Source organism: Pseudorca crassidens, chromosome 11, assembly GCF_039906515.1.
Source record: "Pseudorca crassidens isolate mPseCra1 chromosome 11, mPseCra1.hap1, whole genome shotgun sequence".
NCBI classification, from domain to species: domain Eukaryota; kingdom Metazoa; phylum Chordata; class Mammalia; order Artiodactyla; family Delphinidae; genus Pseudorca; species Pseudorca crassidens.
Window position 1 is genome coordinate 19429687 of NC_090306.1, and position 23256 is coordinate 19452942.

The window sequence follows — 23256 nt, forward strand, 5'->3', positions numbered from 1 at the left end:
GCACAGGCTCCGGACGCACAGGCTCAGTGGCCATGGCTCACGGGCCCAGCCGCTCTGCGGCATGTGGGATCTTCCCGGACCGGGGCACGAACCCGTGTCCTCTGCATCGGCAGGGACTCTCAACCACTGCGCCACCAGGGAAGCCCCAATAATCACTTTTTATTGAGGGATTTGGTTATGAAAGTGAGAAAAAAAAAAAAGGGAGAAATGCAGGAGAACTTTTTAAAAATCCAACTGCAGTTACATCTGTGAATTCATAGACATGAATTATGCTCACAACAATGAGGTAACTGCTTCATTTTTTAAAAAGGGACTATGAAAATGCTAGGTGCGCGGTAGAAGAATTTAAGGATGGTTTTCAAAAGTGAATATCTTAATAAGAAATGATACCTTTTGTCCATTATACACAATCCAGAAATAATTTTCCAAGTATTCTAAAACTCTTATTTCTGGGTTACTGTTCTCAGTGACAGTGGGACCAAGTGGAATTCAAACGAAGGCAAACGTTGTCACAACATGAAGAACTGTCCAATGACCTGACACAGATCAACTCTGAAGCAGTACAACCCCAAATCTACCACTGGGATTTTCTGAGTAAGTCCCAGATAAACTTGTTGGCAGTGTTATAGCGTATTATCCTGGCCAAGTAGACTTTAATGTACTGAAAATTCTGCAAAACATTGTGGTCTTCCTAAATTTTTTTCCAATTAAAAAATTAGAATAAAGAATTTATAGATATGTTTATATAGCAATCTATGTATACAGAAATGCTACTATTAGAAAAACATTTATGGATTACTAATGCAATCTCTATCAAAATTCCAATGGCCATTTTTCACAGAAATAGCAAAAACAATCCTAAAATTTGTATGGAACCACAAACAAACCCAAATAGCCAAAGCAATCGTGAGACAGAAAAACAAAGCTGGAGGTATCACACTTCCTGATTTCAAACTAGTATAGTACTACAAAGCTATAATAATCAAAACAGTATGGTACTGGCATAAAATGGAACAGAACTGAGGGCCCAGAAATGGAAAAAAGATAGTCTCTTTATAAATGATGTCAGGAAAACTGGATAACCACGTGCAGGAAAACAAACTTGGACCCCTATCTTACAACCACTCACAAAAATTAACTTGAAATGGATAATAACAGATTTGAACATAAGACCCCAAACTGTAAAACTAGAAGAAAACATAGGAGAAAATCTCCTTGATGTATGGATTACTATACTTATGTTTATAGTTTAAAAAATAGTACGTATTTTTTCTTAAAATGAAAGTAAGATGTATTTCTTAAAGAAAGGTATCTAATACATGCAATTAAAAAGGTGAAAATTTTTAAAAATCAGATGTTATCCTGTAATCTAGCTTTTGAGCATTTTATTTTTTTATTTTAGCATATATTCTGTCAGTATTTTTGTCCTATGCATGATATACACCTCTGTGTGTGTGTTCAGGCACGGACACCCACATATCCATTCAACAAATATTTCTTGAATATTTATGATGGTTCTGGTTTTTCATGTCATTCCAACATTTTTACATGAAATTAATATTCTATCATACACAAACACCATAACATTTTTTAATGCAGAGCCCATTTTTGTAACAAAATCATATTTTTATTATTATTATTTTGTGTGTGTGTGTGTGTGTGTGTGTGTGTGAGATACGCAGGCCTCTCACTGTTGTGGCCTCTCCCATTGCGGAGCACAGGCTCCGGATGCGCAGGCCCAACGGCCATGGCTCACGGGCCCAGCCGCTCTGCGGCATGTGGGATCCTCCTGGACCGGGGCACAAACCCGTGTCCCCCTCATCAGCAGGCAGACTCTCAACCACTGCGCCACCAGGGAAGCCCCAAAATCATATTTTTATTTTAAATTTTGTGTTACTACACACATTACATATATGTAATATTACATAACTTACTAGAAGCACCAGCATCAACATTAACAAATTTTAATGTCTACTGTATGAACTGAATCTTTGGTGCAGCAATACAATGGACACTTCTAGCCTCAGTAAATGAGAGGCCTCATCTCACTGCAATCTCTTCAGCATTGGTTATTGTGCATTTTTAATCTTTGCCAATTTGCTAAATGAACTAGGTTCTCACGATTAATTTGCGTGTCTCGAATTATTACAAAAAAACATTTTATATGTTTAGTCCCCATCTCATTTCCTCCTTTTAACTGAATATTCAAATTATATCTCTATTTTTCCCTTAATTTGTAAGTAGTTGATATTTTAATTTCATAATTAACATATGAAATTGCCAATAGTCAGTTTTAACAAAAATGGCAATTTATTGTATATCATTAAACCCAATATATTGTAAATACATTTCCCAGCTCCTCATTTGTTTGTCAGTTCTACCATTTAAGATGCAAAGAAGATTTTACAATTTTGTGATCAAATCTAGCAAAATTTTTCCTTTGTGATTTCTGCCTTTGGTGTAATGCTGAAAAATAACTTCCAACTCTCCCTCCACTTACATAAATACTCACCAACACTATCTCTTAATACTCTAGAGTTTCTTTTATTAAGAATTTAAAACTTTAATCCTCCTAGAATTTATATTGACAATGGTATAGAAATTTAACTTTTTTCTAAATACTTAGAAAAGTGTTCATTCCTTTCACACGGATTTAATATGCCTAAAATGACACTGTATCAAAAAGCTTTACCATATTATGAGAGAATGAAATTTCCTAATTACAGTTCAAACATCATGTTTATATTATGTCATTTCATTTCATATTATAAAGCACCAATTATTCACTGTAAAGTATCAACTGTTTTCTAAATTCTCTAAAAGATGAATAGATATATGTATAAGCAAAGAACATTAAAAATTATGGTTCCTAATTACTTTAAAAATTAGGAAATATTTATTACATTTTATAAAGAATCTCAGCAGTTCAACTTCACTAATTTATGCAAAATGTATTTTCATTTACAGAATGTGACCGTGGGCAAGACTTCTTCCATTGAGAAGATATATAACCTAATTATGCAAAAAGTTCTACAGAGACTGTTTGGGTTCAAGGATTTTTTCTCAAATTAAATTATTATTGTTAGAACTGCTTCTTTGTTGCTTAGTATTCTAAAGAAAGACACAAAAATAAGCAATTGCCTGCTCACATACATTATTTTAAAGCCTTTTGGTCAACCGTTCATGCATTATTTTATTTGGAAGGAAAAATCCTCTTTATTACAAACAACTGCTGAATAAGAGAACAATGTTCAAGCAGTTGTTATTAAAGGATTAAGACATATTATTATCATCTGACTTTTAAATAAAAGTAATAGAACTCTAATTTTTCTATGATTTTTTAAATGAATCTCTCTCGTTATTCTTTATCAATCAAGAAGCTAAGAGCCATAGCCCAGAGGAATTCTACAATACATAAACCATTATTTTCTTCCAGGCTAGTGTTTTAGGTCTCCTTCAAGTGGATCAGCATTGGCTACTCAAGTAGCAATATCTCGTTCCGAGACCAGTACAATGGAGCATCTCTACAATGACTGCATTACGTTACTTAAGCTGATGTACATTTTGAAATGAACTCTGCAATTCAAATTGTGCTAATAAAATTCCCCCAGTGCATTATATGTACATACACTTGAAACACCCAGAAAATAAGCTTAATAACTTTATGTTAAACTATTCAGATGGAGATTAGATATTTGTAGGTAGAGCATAAAGGCAATCAAGCATAGTCAGGCATTTAAACAAATAATTTTGAGTTGAGAAGAAATTATGAATATAGTGCTATTATATTTAAATATGCATGGTGTTTTTACTTGTAAGGTTAACTTGAGAAAACTAAGCTGAAAGTATATCGAAAAAGGAGTCTTATTCAAGAGATTGAGGTGCAACAATAACAGATGATCTACAATGAGTTATAAATGGTTATGAAAGAAAGAGATATAGAAATTTTAACTATTCAGGAAATATAAGATCACATAATGAGTTATTAATTAAGAAATGAGGGATTCAAATCAAAGACTGTACTTTCAGGAATGGATTATACCATATGTTAGTAAAGAACTGTGGATTAAGTTATAGAGCATGGACGGTTAGTTGTACAGGTAAGTAGCATCACAAACCCATTATCTGTATTTGCTGTGAAATCACTGCCTTCTTTTTCTGTTTTTTTTTTTTTTTTTTCTAATAATAACCAGGGTTTTGATTTCAGAGAGTCACTGGATTTTGCCATGGCCTTTCAGTCTGGTTAATTATTATGTGTTCAGAGTAATGCACATTTTTATCCACAGGTGGCAGACCTTTTTTAAATCAACTTCAATCATATTCAGTATTTTGTTTTGGTGGTTTTTTTTTTTTTTTTCTTAAACTGCCACCCACATTAAAATGTAAGAGTGTGCTGCTCGGAGTTCTCATTAATGCTGCACAATTTAGATGATAGATTTGTCAACATAGTGGCTCATTCTCAAAGGCCACTGAACCCTGTTGGGATAAATGCCTTAAAAATTGTATATTGCAGAGTAATCTTTAATTATAAAGAACTCACTTGACAATTTACAATATATTGGGATTATTCTCCTTTTGCAAGCAGTAAAGAGTTTTACTCTTTAGATAAGGTTGACTGAGGAAAAAAAAAAAGTGATTGGATTTGACAAATAGTTAAAGCAAAGAGCTTGCTTATTTGCAAGTAAAAGAGAGGTGACCAAAAGGCGTGTACAAATAACAACCACTTAGGTTCACAAATAATTAACTGGCTAAATGGTTAAAGCAAATAATTATAAATGCAGTGACATTTTAAAAGAATGTTAACACAGAAAGAGATAAGCAAAACAAAAATAACTGCCCCAGTGGTATAACTAACCACTATCCTCAATTTACCTCTGTAAAATCTTGAATTTGCAAACCTATGTGAAGTACTTATTTTTGTTGTGTTATTTTTGGTCAGTGCAGTATAAAATCTGATATCCAACTAAGCCTTTTTGTGGGTATTGATATGTGCAAAGAATGCTTTAACATGGCAATGCATTTCAATTCATATATAAATAAAATATTTATAATTTTATAGTTCTCAAAACATTTTACTGCTATTCCATCTAATGGCAATGCCTGATAGCCTTTATTACATTTCTTAGAAAAAGAACACTGGAAAGAATAAATGCTTATTTTACTACCCTATTAGTCTTCATTTCCAAAGCGGGAAATTCCTTACAAGCATCTTAAATTATTTTACCTAATTTTGAAAGATGTATCAGTTTAATTTACACTATTTGCAATCATATTTCGCCCTCATGAAACATAATACACCCTTAGAGAAATAAATAAAACTTATCATAACTATTTGCTGTACTATTTTAACACTTATTTTGAATATATCTACACAATGTGTACACTTAAGCAAATGGTAAGAAAGCACACACCCATGTAACCACCAGCAGGGCATTAGTGTCACTCTCCCTTGGGCCAGAAGTGCTCCCTGACCCAAATTCTCCCTCCTTCAGCTCAGCCTCTTTCCTCATTCCTAGAGATCAGCACTCTCTGGCACCTATAGTAATGTTTCCTTGCTTTTCTTTATAGTTTTACCATCTATAATGCATCTCTGAAAAACATAATTGTTTGCCTGGAATCATCCTGCATGTATTCTTATGTCTTTGCTTTTCTCCGCTTAATATCAAGTAGATCACTAAAAGTCTTCCACTTCATTATTTCATTTCATTGTATGACTATTCTACCACTGTCCACAGTGTGGATGATAACTGAATTATTTCCAATTTTTGGCAAATACAAGTATTTCTCCTGTGAACATTCTTGTACATATCTCCTGATACACGGATGTACATATTTTGATGGGATATATACATATATGCATAGGATTGCTATGCTTAAGTAGGGGCTATAAATTTTAACTTTACTATATCTAAAAGTAGTTGTTCCAATTTCTGTTCTGACCAGCACTGTATGAATGTTGCTGTTGTTCTGCATCCTTGTCATTACTTTGACCTGCTAGCCATTTTAGTTTTCCCCATTCTGAAGTATGTGTAGTGGGATCTCATTGTGTAATTATTCTGTATTTCCTTGACTATTACTGAGATTAAGCATTTTTTCATATGTTTTGACATTTGGACATATTATTGGCCATTTGGATTTCTTCTTTTGCTCATTTTTCTATTGGGTTGTGTGAAGTTTTACATTGATTTGTAGTTTTAAAAAATCTATTCTGGATATCACCTTTGTCAATGATGCTTTGAAAATTTATTCTGCCACTCCATATACTGTCTTTTCACTCTTTTTATGGTTTTCTTTGATAAACAATAAAATAATGCAGAACCTAATGTAAATGACGAACTCTTTGGTGATAATGACATGTCAGTTAAAAGTTGTAAAAAATGTACCACTCTTGTGGGGGATGTTGATATTGGGGGAGGCTGTGTGTGCGCGCGTGCGTGCGTGCGTGCGTGCATGTGTATGTGTGTGTGTGTAGGGAGTGGGGGGAAGTGGTACATGGGAAATCTCTCTATACCTTCTCCCCGTACTGCTGTGAACCTAAAACTGCTCTGAAAAATAAAGTCTATTTTAAAAAATAATGTAGAATGTGTGCTTTTTTAATCTAAGGAATCTGTCTCTACTCCCAGGTCATAAAGTTATTTTCCTAGATTCTCTTATAGGAGAATCTCTTATGACAGATTATTGTTTTACCTCTTACACTTAGTTTATGACCAACTGAAATTGATTTTTGTGTGTGGTGTGAGGTAGGGATCCAACTTCATTTTTTTCCATAAAGAATCAATTTTCCCAATACCATACATTAAAAAGTCTGTTATTTCTCTACTGCTTTGAAGTACCACCTCTATTATAAATAAAATGTCCATATATGCAAGAGTCATTTCTGAGCGCTGCAGCCTCTCTCATTTGTCTACTTGTCTACCCCTGCAGCAATGCTATACTTTCTGAATTAATAGAGCTTTCATATTAATAGGGCAAGTAATCCTACCCATCCCCCCTTTACAAGTCTCTTGACTCTTCTTGTCCTTTGCATTTTAGAATCAACTTGTCATATTACACACACCCACACATACACACACACACACCCACACACACACACACACACACACACAAACTACCCAAACAAATAACAAAGAAACAAAGACAAAACAAGCAGTTGGCATTCTGATTGTGAGTACACTGTACTTATGAATCTACTTGGGGGTAGGGGATATCTCTACAATATTGGATCTTTCAGTACATGAACATGGTTTATCTCATCATTTATTTCATTTAAAAAATATTAAAATATTTCTTAAACTTTCACAATTTTCCTTATAGAGATACTACTCATCACTTATTAATGAATGCTAGGCAAAAACTGATGCTGATATATAGAAACACAGCTGATCTGTGTATATTGTATTGTTTGCATCAACCTTAAATGCTCATATTAATTCATATCATCTGCCAAGAATGACAACTGTTTCTTTTTCAATCCTAATAATTTTTATTTATCTTGCTTTATTGTATTGGCTAGGATCTCCAGGAAAAATGCTCAATAGCAACTATCCTGATGTTGTTTTTGATCATAGAAGGAAACTTCCAACAATTCACTATTTTAATTTATTCTTGCTATAGGTATTTCCACTAAGGAAGTTCTTCCCTGTTTTTAGTTTTCTAAGAACTTTAAAAAATAAGGAATAAATGATACATTTTATTAAATCCTTTTCTGCATTAATTGAAATAATAATGTGATACCTTCTTTTAATCTGTATTACATTGGCTGTTTATTTACATGTCAGCAAACCTTGATTTTCTGGAGTAAACAAACTTGCTCATGATTAATGATCCTTTTTATATATTGCTGAAATCAGTTTGCTAATATTTGGTTGACAGTTTTTCCATTTATATTCATAAGAGGAATTTGCCTGTGAATATGCTTTTTCATACTATTCTTGCCAAGTTTGGTATCAAGATTACATGATCCTTATAAAATAAGTTGGGGACTATTACCTCTTCTATTTTTTGAAAAAAAAAAAAACTTACATAGGATTAGACTTATGTCTTCCTTAAATTTGCCTGTGAAGCCATCGGGGTCTGGAAATTTTTTGTAGGAAAATTTTTGATTACCAAATTACATTTCCTTAATGTTTATAGAACTATTCAGGTTCCCTATTTCTTTTTGAGTAAATACTGCTAAGTTATATATTTTTTAGGAATATTTTGACCACTGACATATTTTTCTAGGAATCTGACCATTGATCTAACTCTTCATATTTCCCAACATAAACTTGGTAATGTAAAGTTCATGATACTCATTATTGGCTGTTTAACATCTGCACATCTGTTGTGATGTCACTTTGTCATTTCTGATATTGGTTATTTGCCTCTTGTCACTTACTTTCTTGTTCAGTCTCATCAGAGGATTGGAAAATTTCCTCATCTTTTGCAACAATTTTTGGCTTTCTTGCTTCTCTTCTTCATTTGTTTGTTTCTCACTTCATTAATTTTGCACTTTAATTCGTTTCTCCCTTTTACTACTTTGAGTTTATCTTGTTGTTGTTTTTGAAATAAATTCTTGGCTTATTAATTTTCACTCTTTCTTTTTTCTAATACATTTAAGGTATAACTTTCCCAGCAAATCCTTCTTATAGGTATTCTATAATTGTTATATGTAAGATGTTCATTTTTATTTAATCTAAAACATTTATAATTACTATTGTGACTTCTTTTTAATTTTGAAACTTTTTTCTAGCCATACTTCTGTTATTCATTGGCAGCTTAATTTCACTGCTATGATTCAAATTCTTTGAAATTAGTTGAGACCTAATTTATGACTCAGGATATGGTGAATTTTTGTAACTGTTCCCAGTGTTCTTCAAAATAATGTGAATTTTGCAGCTGTATGCAAGGTTTTTATATATGTCTACAGGTCAAGTTTCTTAATCTTATCTTTCAACTCTATCCCCTTTACTGATTCTTTTCTATTTTATTTCATTAATTATTAAGTTAATTTCACTGCCATTGTGGATCGTTTATTTCTCCTTGCTAGTCTGTCAAATTTTCCTTAATCTATTTTGTGGTTATGTTATTAGGGACATTTAGATTTAGTATTATTCTATCTGCCTATTGAATTGAAAATTCAATCAGTTTTAAAGTAACTTTATCTCCAGTAATGGTTTGGGCTTTAAAGTCTATTTTGTTTACTCAGTGTAGTTACACCAGTGTCCATGTGGTATTTGCATAATACAATTTATCCAACTATTTCCCATCATTGTTTACATTTTACATGTGTGGAATCCGTGGTTAAGAGATGTACCCAACAGTAGATAGTCCTAAATGGTCGAGTCAGAAATTGACCTAAACAGTGTGTCTCCAAAGTTGATGCCTTTCAACATTATGTTTCCCTTACAAGTTCCAAAGAGTGGAGTCAGCTTAGGTTCAGAGGGAAAAAACACTCTCATTCTAATTTCTGCCAAGAATTTCTCATAGATTGCTATCTAATTGTGACTTTTCACTTAGCTCCGAGATAAATTCTCACTCCTTTAATATTCTAAGGCAACAAAATACTGTAAAAAAAATCCTTGAAAAGAAGAAAGAAAACATTCTTAATCCAGAACTGCAGCACTCAACCTCTTTCACTTATACACAAGGAAGAAGTCTTCAAAGTTTTGCTCTTTGCCTTTGAAATCTGCATGAGTAACAGCAACATTCACATGCTTGTCAAATGCCACCGAACTGTATCTCAATCTGCCCTAACCTAAAAAGGTAGCCAGGATGCAATATGACCAAGATTTCTGAGTGGCTGTATGGCTCTACTGAGAAGGAAAGCTTACTGCAACCTGACTTCAGAAAAAGCAGTCAGAAAGGATGAGTGATAAGCAATTTCATCTCTTCTTGAATAGACACACACATAGTATTTTAAACAGAGGCACTAAGCAACTTATGTAACCTTTTGGAATCCTGTACTTTTTTTTTTTTTTTTTACATCTTTATTGGGGTATAAATGGTGTGTTCGTTTCTGCTGTATAACAAAGTGAATCAACTATACATATACATATATCCTCATATCCCCTCCCTCTTGCACCTTCCTCCCACCCTCCCTATCCCACCCCTCTAGGTGGTCACAAAGCACCGAGCTGATCTCCCTGTGCTATGCGGCTGCTTCGCACTAGCTATCTATTTTACATTTGGTAGTATATATAAGTCCATGCCAATCTCTCACTTCTTCCCAGCTTACTCTTCCCCCCGCCATGTGAATCCCATACTTTTTACATTTCTATAATTTTAGTACTAAGTTATACTTGTTAAAAAATGTGTAAACTGTAAAGAAAATTAAAGTTGCTCATGATTCCATAATCCAGAGCTAATAATATTTAATGTATTTACTTTCAGCTATTTTTTCTGCTAACTTTTTATGTATTTGTAATATATATGTCCACTTGAATATGTGTGTGTGCATACATATGTGTGTACACACACACATTTGGAGATACACTGTATCTTTAGTGTGGATTCTGACTTGTTTCATTTAACATTGCATCATGCATAATTTCAAATGTCTTTCAAAAAATTTTTAAATATTTTATTGACTGTATAAGATGAATATATTCAGATTTATCCAACTATTGCTTTATTGCTGAACAATTTAGTCAATCTCAAATTATTCTGATTATAAACATATGAAAATGATCATATTTACATAAATTTTGTCTCCTTTAATTATTTCATTAAGTTAGATTCTTGGAAGTGAAACTGCCAGATACTGTTAGTTAAGCCCTAATATCTAGTCTCTTATTCTTCCACAATAATAACTCCCCCAAATTTATCTTCCAGAATAAAAGCTACATCTTCCAAGCTCTTTTTAAGTGTGGCATGGTCATGAAACTATGTTCTAGCCAATGGAATGTAAGTGGAAGGCGTATGGACACTTTTCAAAAGATGTCCTTAAAGGGAGAGAGCATGAATCTTCTAGAAATATTTCCTTCCTCTTGCTAGAATACGGACATGATTGCTGGAATACCAATATTGGATATTCCAAAACACTAGGTAAGAGTCACATGTTCAGAGAAACAGAGCCAAAGATGAAAGATCTGGGTCCCTATTGACTGTGGAACCACCCAATCAGCTCTTAGCTGCCTACAGAGACTTCACATAAGAAAATATAAAGTCTTACCTTTTTAAAATAATTTGGATTGCTTGCAACCAAACCTTTTCCAAACTAATAGAGTGAAAATGTTGCATAGAATGCCTTGGAAACATTTAAGGCTCTTAACAGAGATGGTCAAATCACTTTATGGTTGAATAAATATAATTTATTTCCAACATTATTGAAAACACCCAACTCCCCTCATTCTTGTTACAACATTATTATTCGAAGCTACTTTTTACTAGTTAGATTGTTAAGTGGAGCATAACTTTGCATTTCTTTTACTAGCATTTTGCATTAGAATTGCATGCTTTATTAATTATTTGTTCTTATATCTTGTTATCTTTTAAATTAAAGTGTTAGTGCCTTTCTTATAATAACAGCTATACATGTGATGTTTGCTGTATTTGTTAGAAGTAGTCCCAGTTTTCCATTTGCCTTTTAATTTTATTTATACTTGTGCTTTTACTTGTAAAACTATAAAAGTTTCATATTTGCAATAATTCGTGACTTATTCCAGTTCTGTTATCATTAAAAACCATTACAATGCTTTCTTCCATATTACTTTGATTCCTTCATCTGTGAATATATAAAGTCTTGTTTATAAATATTTTAAAAATTTTTTTTAGGATTTAAAAACAATTCGGTCTTTAAAGACGATAAAAACTACCACTGAACCTAAGAGTTTTCACAAATAAACTTGTATCTTGAAGTTCTAGAAGCGTAAGTCATATGACTTTTAGAGTGGATTAGTAAATAAATAAATTTTAGTTTACTCTGCAAGAATACCACTTTTTCACTATTCTCTTTAGGACTAAACAGAAAGATAAGTCATTTTTCATGTTACTAGCGACAAACCTCTGAACAATAGGATCCCTTTCCTTCAACCTTTTCTGCTCTCACCCACATGACAGTCACGGGACGATAAAAGGATTTTCACCTTTAGGTCTGTGGTCACACTTTGTTCCTGGTCCCAAGAGCATAACTTTTACAGGCATTTCACAAATGCACACATAGACAGATGCCCACTAAATTCTTCTGCCAAGCAAATTGGGAAAATGTCTGTTTGGCCTCAGCAAAATTGTATTTTTGTATGTGTTTACAAAAACATACCCTGAAATACTGAATAGCCCATGGAAATTTTTATAAAATGTGTGACCTACTCATTGTGACCCAGAATATTTCTTGTTCAGCAATAACAGAAAAGCAGCAACAAATGTTCTTAAAAAAACATTTTTCAATGAAGAAAAAAAGCGTCTGCAACTTTAAGGAAACGAAAAGAAAAGAAATGTTGCTTTCACCTGCCAGTTTAGAAACATACCTTCATAATGAGGTTGAAAATTATAATTACAAATACAGTTGTCATCTGAACATAAAAGACTATGTATTATAGCTCTATATGCATATGTCATATACTTTACTTATAAGTTGAAAATAAGAGAAGGCACATAAACCTCCATTTTTAAAGTAATCAATCTTTTCAAAGGTGTGTATCATGTGTTTTATGAATATATCTTTTTCCTACCCAGTGCAGTGCCAAAATTCTCTGTTCAGGCTTCAGAATCTTATAAGTAGATTCAAACAGGACTCGTGTCATCAGCAAGAGGAATCTAGAAAAAATAAAAGTAGACCATTAACAGTGTACTGTTCCTTTTTAGTAAATATATAAAGATATGGCTCTTGGGAAACAGGAGATGTCTATGGTTTTCAAAATAAATTTATATACATATAAATTGATATAGATATAATAAAGTTATTATTTATTGAAAAAAAGCATTAATTTGACATTATAATACCACCAGAATTAATCTAAAAACATATATATATGTTATGTTATATGCATACATACATATTTGTTTATCACCACATAAGTTGTTCATTTTGTATAATTTTGATATAAACAACCTGAATATACTTTAGGACAGGCAACATAAAGGTAAATTCTTCTTTCTTGGAATGAGTTATGAAAGATTTTCAGGTGTCCTCATAGCCCTTTCCTTGATTCCATTCAAATGTATGACAGCAACGATCAACACAGTAACTGTTTAGTGGGAGTCATCCAACTATCTCTACATTGACATTCCTTGCTATATATCTCTATATATCTCCCAGCCCAGCTTCAAAACTATTGTTCTAGACACTTTCAGGAGTGAATAGAACTCTGGCTTTGTTAACAGTTCCTTAGACTGGACAAAAATGGCCTCTGGCAATCAGTTGAAGTTCCCAAGAATCAGACTTTTGAAAGCTGGGAATCAGTACATGGTGGCAGCCAAAGCATTGTTGCCAGCTCAGTCTCTTCACAATCAGTTCAATTTATGAAGAATTGAGTAATTCTTCAGTTTCATTCTTATTATGCCATTGATATTTCACCATTTTGGTCACAAGGTTTGTGGTATTAGGGTAGTTTTATTACCATATTGTTATCCACCTGTACCATGATTGGTAGGGGGGATTTCACTTCATTCCAATATCAGATCTTTTGTTAATAAGCACAGAAATCTAAAAGTCACCACATTGACAGAGAAGATGCTACATTATTTCAACAATTCACTAATTACTCCATTGGAAAGTACTTCAAAATGAGAGAAGTTATTACAAATTTTCAACATCAGAAATTATGCCGCTGCCCGTTTATAACAGCCAAGACATGGAAGCAACCTAAATGTCCATCAACAGAGGAATCAATAAAGAAGATATGGTACATATATACAATGGAATATTACTCAGCCATTAAAAAGAATGAAATAAAGCCATTTGCAGCAATATGGATGGACCTAAAGATTGTCACACTGAGTGAAGTAAGTCAGACAGAGAAAGAGAAATATCGTATGATATCACTTATATGAGGAATCTAAAAAGAAATGATACACATGAAGTTATTTACAACACTGAAACAGACTCACAGACTTAGAGAACCAACTTATGGTTACAGGGAGCGGGGGAGGATGGGGGGAAGAGATAGGGAGTTTGGGACTGACAGGTACACACTGCTATATCTAAAATGGATAACCAGGGGCTTCCCTGGTGGTGCAGTGGTTGAGAGTCCGCCTGCCGATGTAGGGGACACGGGTTCGTGCCCCGGTCCAGGAAGATCGCACATGCCGTGGAGCGGCTGGGCCCGTGAGCCACGGCCGCTGAGCCTGCGCGTTCGGAGCCTGTGCTCCGCGGCAGGAGATGCCACAGCAGTGAGAGGCCCGCGTACCGCAAAAAAAAAAAAAAAAAATTAAAATGGATAACAAACAGGGACCTACTGTATAACACAGGGAACTCTGCTCAATATTATGTAACAACCTAAATGGGAAAAGAATTTGAAAAAGAATAGATACATTATATGTATAACTGAATCATTTTGCTGCACACCTGAAACTATCACAACATTGTTAATCAACTATACTCCAATATAAAATTAAAAGTTAAAAAAAAATTATGCTGCTGCAATAAAATAAAGGTTGTCTGCACATGGTCTGCCAATTCTTTAAAAACTTGTTCATTTTCATTAAAAATTTTTACTAAAAAGTACCCCAAACTTCACTTTTTTCAATTAAGTGAAATGTCACATCTGACCAACTATAAAGAGACTACCATGGTAGAATTTACTTAAAATGAAACAGAAAAAATTTGCCATATCCTATATGTAGGCAACACAGAAATACACAGGTGGTAATTTTACCCACAAGAGGGAGCCTGTATTTTTATATTTTTGTCACAGAGCTTGAAAAACTTGAATTAAAATATGAAATACTAAAAAGTGTTTGTTGATACCATAATCTTTATGTCAGGTCAAGTTTTAAGCTAATCAGATTTCAGTTGGCATATTTTTCTTCAATCATAGCATAACAGTATGTCAGAAGATTGGAATGACAGTTGGAATTTTTTAAAATTTCATACCTATATTGTAATTAGGGTTTTTTTTTTTGGATATAATAATGAAGAGGTAACTGCTAAAGCAGCCTAAGAGGAAATTCTTCCAGGTGGTAGTAACATTAGTTGGATGAAATTGACTGGAATTATTATGAGTGCTCTACATCCAAATTGAATAGTATAGAAGTGAAATGATATCTTGGTCATCTTCTTCTCAGAAAAGAGGTTTATATACACCAATAATTCTCCATGTATTTATGGAATAGGAAACACCCTACTTTAAAAATTATAGTGGCCATTCTCACTAATATTACCTAAGACTTGTCTAAGAAAGGGTATAACTGACATGACACCAGTATGATCTTTCCTTTCTTAGAGTTGAGAAAGAGATCATTTTATTTAAATAAAGAAATCTAAGCTTTATTCCTTCACATCGCCTAAACAGTATCTTAAATTACTAAGACTCTCTAAATAAATATGCTCTGGGTTTTGTAAAAATAAACTGTATTCATCAACTTAAAAACTACCTTATAAAAATAATTTTGGCATATCTTATCAACGGAGAGTGAAATGTTCTATCACTTTCAGAGACATAGTAATAATCCAGCTGAAATTTGTTTTGTGATTCCTTGTAAAGTGCAGGGAAGACAGATGATAAATTGTCCCTTTCCCCCAGAGTCCTTAGCTTCTTGACAATATTATATAACTGGGGCAGGGAGCTGAGGAAGAAGGGGTTAATCACTGCTGCTCTTCCTTCTGGAATTCCAACCTACCCATTAAATCATTGTTTTTTCTACCACTAGGGACTGTGAATCTAATGGACCTAAAATCAATACCTTATAAATGACACAAAAAATATATTCATTTTTTGGACTAATGTACCCTAGTGTCTGAATCCTATTTACACCCTCTACTTTAAAAAGGAACAACAGACCCATTTCTGCCAGTAAAAGGTTACTCAGTCACTCTGGTGACATGCTGCAGAATGCACTGTTGTACTCAAGCGCAGCATGAGGGAAAGACTGGTGGCTGCAAATCCACCATTGCAGAAACTTTAAACCTGTTGCAGTGCACTCCTGTTAAGATACACAATCAGAAAGGAGCATGCAGGTAGCTTCCAATAGCTTTGCCATGTTCTGAGGGTGGATTTACATGTCTCTGTTTTATTATCTTATTTCATAACTTACATAAAATTTTCAGTGCATCAAATATTACCTTGCAATATTGAAAAAACAAACACAACTTCCACTTAATAGTGAATTCTATAATGATTGAAGAAGCTCAATAAAAAACCCTAAAAGACAGAAACGCTCACTAGCATACCAAAGAAACACTAGCCAAATTAATGTAGTATGAGATCACACCACATTAAACCACAGTCACAGGCGAGCTCTGAGGAGACTGAGGGCACTTCATCTCAGTGAAACAACCAAAAAAGATACAATGACTATCTGTCGGTTTTTTGCATATTAAGAAAATACGCTGAGAATTCCCTGGCGGTCCAGTGGTTACGACTCAGCGCTTTCACTGCTGTGGCCTGGGATTCAATCCCTGGTCAGAGAACTAAGATCCCGGCAAGCTGCACGGTGCGGCCAAAAAAAAAAAAAGAAAAGAAAAGAAAATATGCTGATGAGAAGGTTTGCTATTTATATAATATTTTTATTAATCCAAAGGACCCACATACTTACCTCAGAGGCCATTCTTATCACTTTGAAGGTATTATGCTTAGTTTTAAAAAGGAAACTTCAGTTTACAATCTATTCCTAACTTCATTCTGAGAGTATCTTCTATCTTTAATATTTTTAAGATATCAAAGGTAGAGCAACACTGTAAAATGCAAAAATACCTGCAATGAAAAGATAAAAGTATGGCTAAAAAAGAAGAAAAAGAAAAAGAAAGCTATAAACTAAAGGAAGACCTATTTTCCTGGAAAAAAATATCATTTGACTCACTTTTTGTTTCAATGGGTACAGACTGAAATAGAGAATAATGAATAAGGGAAAGCAACTTTAAAACAGATTTTTCTGCGAGAACTCTAGCAACAGGTCAGTATGATGTTGCTTGTTCAGTTTTATGGCTTAAAATCCGCAGAGTTATTAAAACTACAAAACAAAAAAGAAAAACTGTTGTTCTTTATTCCATTTGCCAACCAGAGTCATTTATCCCCTATTAGATAAAGTATAATAGACTCTACCGAAAGGGTCACTGGCCTTCCATTTAATGATATTGCCAACCCCAATCTGCATTTTCCCGGCAATGTCCCTCAACACAGAATAAATGGCTGATCTCTTCACAATAACAGCTGATTTCTATTTATTAAGCTAAAAAGGTCACCATTTTCTACGGCTGGGCCGCCCTGCACTATTGATAATTTTATGCATAAACAAATGGCAAATTTGTGCCACATAAATATGCATTAGCAATTACTTTTCCTCGGGTAACGCTCACCGCATGCAAATGTGTACCTCACAGGGCCTGCTCGCTTTTGTTTTAGCTCTTGAACAGTCAAACAAAAGAGCACAATAAACAATTTTAAAATTGCCAATCAATAAGCCATGCAAATGCAAAGGTAAATGGCAAGAAACTTGCTTAGAAACAACTAAACAAAAAGTGAGGGGGGGAGATGGTGGAAGAATTTTCTTTTTTTTATTATTTCATTTCTTTCTCTTTCATAGTGAAAAGGCTAAAGCCCTCTTGACACAGAACAGCTAGCTAGCCTGGTGCTAAAGAAGATGCCAGATGGGGGGAAATAGAAAATACACACATGTTGAATCAACACACACACACACATACACATACACACACCCCAAAAAAAGAGGTCTGGGGAAAACTGTGTTCCTGTGTGATTTCAAATGCATCACCTATTCAGATTTCTGATTTTTCAATTTCAGAGATTCAAAGAAGTTTTAAACTGGGAGGTGCTACAGAGACACACAGCCGCATCTTAATTCCACTGCACTGTGCCATGTTGCTGTTTTCTAGAATCATCTGCCTCAGACAAAGGAAATATACATGATCAGTAAGTAGGATATTTTTAGGGACATGAGGAAAAGGAGTAAATGAGGAATATACTGAGGAGAAATAAAAAGCGTCTCACAAAACATCTACATACCCAGGTGTTTAATACCAAAAACCCTTATCTCAGAGCAATTCAAGAATAGTATTGGGCATAAGGATAGAGAGATATGGGAGCTAACAAGGAAAGAGGGAACAGGTGTGAGAAAGTCTAGGGGAAAGAATGTTGAACATGAAAATGAATGATAGCTCAAGAAAAAGTTGGTATTTTTTTAATGAAAAATTAACTTTAATATGAGGTTTTTTTGGTGCACTCTACCAGACACTGTTTTAAGATCCATTACCCCAGGATCTTCACAGAAACCTCTACGGGTTGGTACATTTCATAGCACAAGGCCCACGGAGGTTAGGAAACTGGACCAGTTAACTTAAAGCTGTGCTAGATCTGAGCTTTGACCCAGTCTGATGCCAGTACCTGCCACTTCACTGCCCAGTACTGCCACCCGCTCTTGAAAACGCATCCACTTCAACCTGATTGAAAATCTCTTCCCCAATGTGTTGGTGGCTTTGCCTTTGTATAAATAAGTCAAATTGTATTTTAAAAATGTAAATTCAGGACTCATATCAGTTTTTAAAACTAAGTTATTAAAATACTTTAAATTTTGTAAAATATGCAAATACTAATTTGTATATTAGTACGAAGATACATTAGTACATGTCCACTGAGACCATGTTGTAGTCTTAATGATCATTTGAGAAGAGAAACACACTTTGTGATCCCCATTTGGTCTTAATATAACTAAAGGTTTTATTATTACACAGAGGTCTAGCCAGCATTAACAAGAAAGTAGTAAAGATAAATAAAAGTATTCTTGGCCTAAATGCAAATAGGCAAACCTGAAAATCTAAAACCAGCAGGTAGCTCTGCCCTGTTCAAAGCCAAGATACTCTTCACAGGGGCCTCTCAGAATCCCTAAGTGGATACTAAAAGTCAAACTCATTCTTTAGAGAAGGCTGTGAAATTTCTCCTGGCAATACTTCCCCCTGATAATATCAGTGTTGGGAGATCAGGGCTGTCACTGGCATATAAAGTGCCTTTGTGTGAATAAGAGAAGATGCCCCTTAGGTGGACAATTCAGAAAATATGCTACCTGCACAACCATATAGGATGGCCCTAGAAGACACTTCATATTTTTCTTGGTTAAAAAAGTGTTATTTCTAGTATTAAACCTCACTTTTTTCAGAGTTAAAGATTTTGGAGAACCAAGTACCCACTTATTATTACAAAATCAGTACAGATGGATTCCAATATTTTATATATTAATTCAAATAATTACATAGCTAGCATACTCCCATTTTGTTATGTTTTAATTCTTTTTGGTCTTTGCACCTGAACATATAAAAACTTGAGTATGGTTTTTCTTTATCAACTAAATGCATTAAACATGTGCTGAAGAGCATTACTACTAATAGCCCAAGTTTTCATTATCATCATTCCTTGCCCAATTCCTCACTCTCTATGCAAGGTAAGGACTTCAAACTAAAACCACGAATATTCCAACTAATCTGGAGTTTGTCTGAAATGTATCAGTGCTTGTGCAGCCAGCTCTGTAGAATGCATGTAAATGGAAGTGCACAAGAAGTGTGCAAAAAACTTGGTGTGTTATATGGACACGCCAGTATCCAAAGGCTCAGTGTGGCAGAGGCTAGGTCAAATAATTACACTGTGTGTCCCCAATCCCACTTTGATAGCAACAAAATTAGGTTTAGGCAGAGGGTACCTTTTGAGGGACTGAGAAAGTCATAGACAGCAACAAGAAATTCCAGCCAGGACTAGAACTTTGTGCAGAAGGAGAGTCACTGCCTCATGTGTCTTGGGTGAGGGTCTGCCAGCCTCTTTGCCTTAGATCCTTCCTTTGTCCATCTCCTTCTCTGCTGACCCCTGTGGGCCAAGTTTCCCACACCCCTCTGGCAGTCGGCTTTGAGGCGAGTTCAGCTACTGGAAGAAGACTGGAGCTCAGTGTAAACTTGTGCGTGGGAGCAGGCATGGTGTGGAGGGTGCGTGTGCCCCTGCGTCTCCTATTTCTCTCTCTCTTTCATTTACTTTTTAAAAACATTTAATTACAGACAATTACATATTCAAAATAGAGACTTTAATAAAACAAACCCTCATCAACCAACTGCAAGGTTCAACACCTATCAACCTTCTGCTGTTTGACTTTCTGCCCTTCTTTCTCTCCTTTGCCAGGTGTCTCAGGCAGCAGCTCCATTTTTACCTGGTTCCACCTCCCACCAGACAGGCCCCCATGGTTCCAGCTTACATCCAGTGCCTCTGGCAACCGTGTCTCGTCCCTTTGCCTCCAGACTAAGGGCAGCAGCAACTTCTTCCTGCTCCTGACCTCTAGGTTGCTCTTTTGCAATTTATTATTGTCAATGTGTAAGCATTTTATTACATGCCCCTTTTTAAAATAATCACAGTGAGGGCTTCCCTGGTGGCGCAGTGCTTGAGAGTCCGCCTGCCAATGCAGGGAACACGGGTTCGTGCCCCGGTCCGGGAAGATCCCACATGCCGCAGGGTGGCTAGGCCCGTGAGCCATGGCCGCTGAGCCTGCGCGTCCGGAGCCTGCGCTCCGCAATGGGAGAGGCCGCAACAGTGAGAGGCCCGCGTACCGCAAAAAAATAAAATAATCACAGTGGCTTCTGTCTTCCTGCTGACTACAAAGAGTGTTTATTTTATTTTATTTTTTACCACCTACTGGCAGAACCATTATTTATCCTTTATTCATAGTTCCCTTGAAGCAGGTCAGGCCACCTAAAGTATAAGACCCTTTCAACAGCGTGGAGCCCAGCATGCTGGTCCAATATTGTCCACACCTGAAGTACGGTTCCCGATGCATAATATTCACAGTGTATTCAGGTACCAGACAATCTATTCTTATTCCAAATATTTTGTCAACTGCTCGTTTATATCCTGTCTTTTATTGACTTGTCTTAATCTATGGGCCAATGAAGAATCATCAGAGACCTACTACTGCTCCTGGAAATTCTACCCCAGTGCCTAACATTTTGGGAATCTGGCCAGTCTATTTTAAGGAGGTAGCCCAATCTGTCATGAAAATACATTTTTCCAATGGTAGATGGCAGAGACTAGTTAACTAAGTTTATGTCTTAGAAAAGACATGTTTAACATGTAGGCACTTGTTTACTCATAACAAAACATGACCTTCTGATGTTAGGAATGCGCGCGCGCGCGCACACACACACACACACACACACACACACCATAAAAATGACTGATGTTAGATGGCTCTTACAAAATTACATTTTGAAAAATTATGGGACTATGAATCAAACATATAGATTAAATTCCCTGAAATAGACATGTGCTTAATAATTAATGGGAAAGGACACAAGTAATATTTATGATTTTATCTTACCCCAAACACTCAAATAATTATGCAGTAATCATATTGCTAGGTGAAGACATACTTATCAGATTGGAACTCTAATCTGTAAGGAAATTTTAAAACATAAAAGGAACTTAAAATTAAAATAATGGATTAAATACACACATTGCAACTTTAACCTACTTTAATACAGTATTTTGTTTATTAAAATATTAAGACAAAAAGATCTGCTTCAAGGATAGTTCACAAGACTTTGTAATTTTTTTTTTTGATGTGGACCTTTTTTTTTTTTTTTTTTTTTTTGCGGACACGAACCCGTGTCCCCTGCATCGGCAGGCGGACTCTCAACCACTGCGCCACCAGGGAAGCCCAGATGTGGACCATTTTTAAAGTCTTTATTGAACTTGTTACAATATTGCTTCTGTTTTAGTTTTTTGGCCACAAGGCCTGTGGGATCCCAGCTCTCCATCCAGGGATCAAACCCACATATCCCCCTGCACTGGAAGGTGAAGTCTTAACCACTGTACCACCAGGGAAGTCCCATTTTTAATGGCAGCGGTCACAATGCAAGCAAGGATGAGATGTGGCATTGGAGAGAAGAGAATACAGTTAATAACTGTAGGGTGTCCAAATCAAAATTAGATATAACCAACGCTCCATGGTCAGGCAGTATTTTAAATACGGGTTCCAGAACTGATTTTCATCCAATAGATAGGAAACTGGATGAGTATTCAACACCCAGAAAAAGTCAGCAGGGAACACAGTTGGTATGACAACTGTGCTAAAACAGGTACGATTAGGAGGAGAAGATACATTCAACCTGAAAAAGATCAAACTTAAGAGTAAGGGAGGGCACCAATCATTAAGTTCAATCTGATATTTGAAGGGTTGCCATTTGGAAAAGTATAGACAAGATATATTGTCTCATGCTCCACATGAGAACAAGGTAGTATTTGTTTTTTTTAAGATGTTTGAGCATCACATGTTCATCTTTTTTCAATATTTATTTATTTATTTGGCTGCACTGAGTCTTCAGTTGCAGCACGTGGGATCTTCGGATGCGGCATCGGGATCTAGTTCCCTGACCAGGGATCAAACCTGGGCCCCCTGCGTTGGGAGCACGGAGTCTTAACCGCTGGAGCACCAGGGAAGTCCCTCTGTTTTTGTTTTGATGGCAGGGTTATAAGGAGGTAGTAGATTTCAGTGCATTGTGAAAAGCAACTTTCTTTAAAATGAGTTGTCCAGCAGTAGGATTTGTTGGAGGGAAGCCCAATGATTTAGAGTTTAAGCCAGGGCTCTGGATTCACGGTGAGTGGGTCACCTTCTGGCTTTGCTACATACTACCCAAGTGATCCTGGACACAGTCACTTAACCTATCTATGCCTCAGTTCTCTCATCCGCATAATCTTCCAAATATATTCTATACTGAAAAGGGGGGCAGAGGTTCAAGCAGGACAAACTCTCAGAGGTCTGAGAAAAGGATTTCTGAATGGAATGTTATATTGGGTCATCCAGCTTTTAAGATCCATTCTAACCTGAGACTAAATTATTCTATTTCTCAAAGTTCAGGCATATATATTCATATAATTTCAGGCAAGGAAGCCTAACACCGAATATTTAAAAGGGAGAAAAGTTGCTGGCAATTCTGCATTATTAAAAAGGTTTCAGCATGAGATAGAGAAAGGATATTCATTTTTGACCAAAGATAAAGCTATTAAAAAAAAAAGAATCTATTAAATAAAATTCACACAGTATTTTTAGTTAATAAAAAACACATAAGTCAGAAATAGGGTTACTTACATCAGCAATATCCATTTTGAATAAATTTACAATATTAACTTTATTTTC

General features: G+C 35.2%; 1 protein-coding gene across 3 annotated transcripts in view; it reads right to left on the reverse strand.

Moving 5' to 3' along the window:
- The window catches only part of SOX5 (SRY-box transcription factor 5), a 991426-nt gene that overhangs the window by 713367 nt on the left and 254803 nt on the right, over nucleotides 1-23256 (reverse strand). For all 3 annotated transcript variants that reach the window (XM_067695917.1, XM_067695916.1, XM_067695915.1), the window contains one exon: nucleotides 12651-12735. The gene's annotated coding sequence lies outside the window, so the exon portion shown is untranslated. The remainder of the gene's footprint in view (nucleotides 1-12650; nucleotides 12736-23256) is intronic.